Genomic DNA, 5,298 nt, shown 5'->3' with positions numbered 1-5,298 from the left:
AATATCACGTCACTCAAGAAGTTTATATAACTTGGTATGAAATAAAACATACGACAGCTATATAATTCATTACATAAGTCATTCATTCGGGCCATGTCGTCCAAGACAACTTACTTTAAAAGATAAACACTGTAACGCAAATACAATAAAATTGCTTATCTATATGGTCACATCAAGGATCAAAGTAATAAACTGAATCATGACTTGCATCATGTTATTAAATTACCATTAATGTGTTACGATTTCAAGGAACATCGATTGAAAGTTTGCAAGTGACCTAATTAATATCAAATATGTGTCAAAGAAAGACATTTCGCGACTTTGGTTTACACACTGACGATGCAGGTGTCTTCTGTCGAACACAGGTACGTTGATTAAGACTTGATTTTCATTAGTTAGATTCATGTTTTATAAGGAGGTTCCAGCTGTCTTGAAATAATAGAAGAAACTTGCATTAATCACGATCATGACCAATATGATTAACTATGCTTATTTATTTTACATTTAATTTGAAATGGATACCGAGATACCTAATTAAGTTGTAACATACAGCACATTTTTGCATTTTACCTGACTTTCTTCAAAAGAGAATTAAAAACCGTTGAAATACCGTTGTATTTATAAACAGCTAATCAGCCTATTCACCGTCGAAGTGATGTAATAATCGTATTAACTGCCATAGCAATTATAGATGAATACAATATTTGAATAGATCGCCCTGCACTACAACGTTCACGCGGTACCATGGGGTCATTGGGTGGTAGATTTGGAGAAAAAAAGCGGTCATTGGGTGTAAGCTGATGAAAAAAAGGGGGTCATTGGGTGGCAGATTTGCCTAAAAAAAGGGGTCTATTGACTAGTCCACGGCAGCCAGTTTGGTTCCGCTCCCCCCACACAAACAGTCTGCCAATGGTAACGAACTGGTCCTTTTTGATTGGCTAACGGTTTTCGGACGACGTCATCCAGCTTGACGTCAAACAAGGCTTTCAATTGGTCGATCGGCTAGACGGCTACTTCATATTCATGAGCAGTTTTAACCCGAAAGTAAGCACTTGCGAGATTGCGTCGCTCGCCAGCTGACTGATGTCAATCAAGTTCCCGGATGCACAGCTCTGTGTAGCCAATCAGAAACGGTGTTATAAGTGGCAATTGGCAGGCTGTTTGTGTGGAGGGAGCGTAACCAAACTGGCTGTGGAGGAGACTATCTATTGACAGGCACATGACGCGTACCAATATATGGGAGTGCCCCCGGGAGCGAAATAACAACATTTATTCATAGTTAGACTACTTTTTCAATAAGAGTGCTCACTCTCCCTTCTTGGGAATGAGCACTCTTATTCAAAAGGTAGTCTAACTGTAATACACACCTATGACGTCGCGCTATTGTTTTACCGCTCCATTATTTTCCACGAATGGAGCGATGATCACAATAACACGCCATTCGTAAATGCCTTTCTCTTTTCTCTGAAAAGCAAATACTTTTCAGGGAAAAAGTACATTTGCACAGTATTGTCATGGGACCTGAGAGCACATCAGACATATCGAATTGCATGCTGAATACGAGGATTGTCCCTATATCTAATAATAATAATAATTTTGATTTTGTGAAATTCGCGATATAATACAAATTATTAAAATTTCATATTTTTTATATTTTTCCAAATTTAACAGTCCTCGAAGTAAACTTTATAAATCTAATGATATGTAATTAAACTATGGGCCTATGTAGCTGGGATGAAAAGCCGACTCAATTGAAAATTTGACCTTTCATATAGAACTTAAACATTTGTTTCCAAAAAGACCTACATTTTTAGTGTTTTGAGGAAAAATCTATATCTTTAATAATGAAGGTCACAATTTTCATATGATTGACGGCTGTTCAACCCAACTTCCTACTATTTACTGCATATCGTTAGATTTATACAATTTACTTTGAGGACTGTTAAATTTCAAAAATATCAATTTTTAATAATTTGCCTTAAAATGTGTATTGTATCGCGAATTTAATAAAATCTAAATTATTTGATATCAGAAGGATGTGTCTGATTTGCTCTTAGGTGCCACAAACAAAATACGTAAAAACGTCGCTATCCGAGCCCTTACAATGCAATCTGTGAAAAGTAAGTCAAGATCAAAACGGGCAGGTTAAATTGTTGGCTAAGTACGTTGTACTTATTATGCAAGATGTGTTTTACCCTCACTTAGGCTTTACTTCGTAGGCCTTTACTTTTATTTATTTGGACCTTTCTTTCTACGCTTACTGTTTTTATAACATTTTTTTCCTTCTTTATATTTTTATACGTTTTCACTGGCTTAGGCCCTACATATAATTTGTCATATTTTGGGCAACATTGCTACATATACATAATACACATTCTGTATCAATGTATTTAGGCCTATGAATCTGTTTATTTTCAAATCGTTCTCTTCGGGCATGTTTAATAATGATAAAAGCCACAGTAGGTCTATTTTCTGTATAATTTGTATTTGTCATTAGTATATCTGATGTTTCAACTGATGGTATTTTGGCATGCTTGAATATTTACTTACATCGATCAGTAGGCCTATCCGATACCGTAAAACGGGTAACTTTGGGCACTTTTCAGAGTTTTTAAACCACTGCTTCGAAACAAAACCAAATATATTTCTAATTATCTCTTTTTTATGACGTTAGGGTTCCCTTCTACACGTTGAAGTTGAAAAAGATTTTTGAATAATTTTGAAAGGGTTCCCTAGGGGTTGAAAATAGCCTGACCAAAGTTACCCCGCATTTGGGGCAACTTTGGTCAGAGTATTACATTCCATGAAGAAAAGAAAATGAAAAAAATTGATCTTCGCTGTATATGGGCAATCCTTGCTCACAAATATCGATTTTATTTTGTCTGAAAAAATGTAAAAAATGCTCATTTTTGGTCAAAATTCCAATATTTTCGTAACTTTCAAAGAAATTGGACATGAGCGACTTCTTCCAAATATATTTCTTAACAAATTGAGACCAAATATGACTAAAAACAATATTGCTGTACGGAAATATGACCATTTAAAAAATATATTTGAACGACCAAAGTTACCCCGCTTACCTAGTCCAGGAGCAAGATCCCACAGGGGGCCTAAATAAGGACTTGGTTCATCCCCCACTACATACAAGGTTTGACACCATAGGTAGTTAGTATGGACCCTCTAGATCACTGCTAGGTAGGTAGTGGACTCAAATTGTGGTATCACTTTTTTTTTACAGGTCATTTTATGTATGGACGTATAATCGCATAAATTCACCAAAAATAGGACAAAATTAAGGGGTAGGGGAAATATAAACTCCAAGAACTCAACTTTTACTCATAATAATGAATTTATTTTGGTATGAATATGTAGCTAATTGATTGTTCTAACTGCCTAGTATTATTTGAAAGCAAACCTAGTTTTCATTTGATCATGATTGGAAGTGGCCAGTCCATACACTAGTGAAAAATCAGATTTTTCACAACAATGCGCAGGGTGGGTGTTTTTGTGACATTGGCTTCAAATTTTACTATTGTGCCAATTTCTATTTTCAAAATTAATTAAGTTTCCTTTTTTTAATTTTGTTTTTAATATCAAGCATATCTAGGCAAACTTTGATGTTCTGGTTCAAATATTTATGTATGTGCATGTTTGCTTGCATGTTGGTTTGTGTTGTTTGGGTTTGGGTTTGGGGTAGGTGTGTGTGGGTATGTGGGGGTGGGTGCGGGGTGTGTATATGGTTCAGGGTTGGGGTGTTTTACATGTTTTAATATGTCACTCGGCTGAACTATATAAGTTCTATTAACAAAATTTGTTTGTTAAGTTGCCATTCATGTAATATTTTGAATATTTATATGTGGGGGTGAGATCAACCGCTGTTTGTCAGGAAAATAGACTGAAAATGTAAAAAATAGTTACTTTTCCACATGTAGCAGCGTGTGTAACAATATTAAGGGGTAGGGGAAATATAAACCATCATAACTCAACTTCAACTCATGATAATGAATTCATTTTGGAATTAATATGTAGCTAATTGATTGTTCAAACGTGTTAGTATTATTTTAAAGCAAAGCAAACATTAATTGTCAGGTAGATAGCCATAAAATGTGAGAAAAGGTTACTTTTCTATGTATAACCATGTCAAATATGGCATTATTAAGGGGTAGGGGAAATAAAACCACCATAACTCAACCTTTACTCCTAATAATGAATTCATTTTGGTATCAACATGTAGCTAATTGATTGTTCTAACTTTCCAGTATTATTTTTAACAGAAAAATCATAAGATAGACATAAAATATGATAAAATGTTAATTTTCCAATGTGTAACAGCGTAAAATTTGACAATATTAAAGGTTAGGGACGTACAAACCAACGTAACTCGACATTTATTCATTATAATTCATTCATTTTGGCATTAATATATAGCTATTTGGTTGTTGTAATCTTTTAAAGCAAAATAACCATTAATTGTTAGCTGGAAAGACATAAAATGTTTTTAAAAATGTCAATTTTTCATGTGTAGTACCGTAAAATATGACAATATGAAGGTGTAGGGGACATTCAAATCACCAAAACTCAAGTTTTACTGATGAAAATGAATTCATTTTGGTAACAATATGTAGTTAATTGTTAGTTCTAACTTTCTAGTATTATTTAAAAGCAATTAAACCATTAGTTGTGAGGTAGATAGACATAAAATGTACGAACATGTTAATATTCAATGTCTAACAGCGTAAAATATGACAATATTAAGGGTAAGAGGACATACAAATTACCAAAACACAGGTTTCACTGACGAAAATGAATTCCATTTTGGTATCAATATGTAGCTATTTGATTGCTCTCATTTTCTGGCATTATTTTAAAAACAATTAAACCATTAGTTATCAGGTAGTTAAACATACAATATGAGAAAAATGTTAATATTCAATGTCTAACAGCGTAAAATATGACAATATTAAGGGTAGGGGACATACAAATCACCAAAACTCAAGTTTTACTGATGAAAATGAATTCATTTTGGTATCAATATGTAGCTATTTGATAGTTCTAACCTTCTAGTATTATTTTAAAAGCAATTAAGCCATTAGTTGTCCGGTAGATAGACATAAAATGTATGAAAATGTTAATATTCAATGTCTAACAGCGTAAAATATGACAATATTAAGGGTAAGGGACATACAAATCACCAAAACTCAAGTTTTACTGATGAAAATGAATTCATTTTGGTATCAATATGTAGCTATTTGATAGTTCTAACCTTCTAGTATTATTTTAAAAGCAATTAAGCCATTA

This window comes from Amphiura filiformis, chromosome 19, assembly GCF_039555335.1.
Source record: "Amphiura filiformis chromosome 19, Afil_fr2py, whole genome shotgun sequence".
In the NCBI taxonomy this organism is placed as follows: domain Eukaryota; kingdom Metazoa; phylum Echinodermata; class Ophiuroidea; order Amphilepidida; family Amphiuridae; genus Amphiura; species Amphiura filiformis.
The sequence above is the reverse complement of the archived record's forward strand: the minus strand, read 5'-3'. Positions refer to the sequence as shown.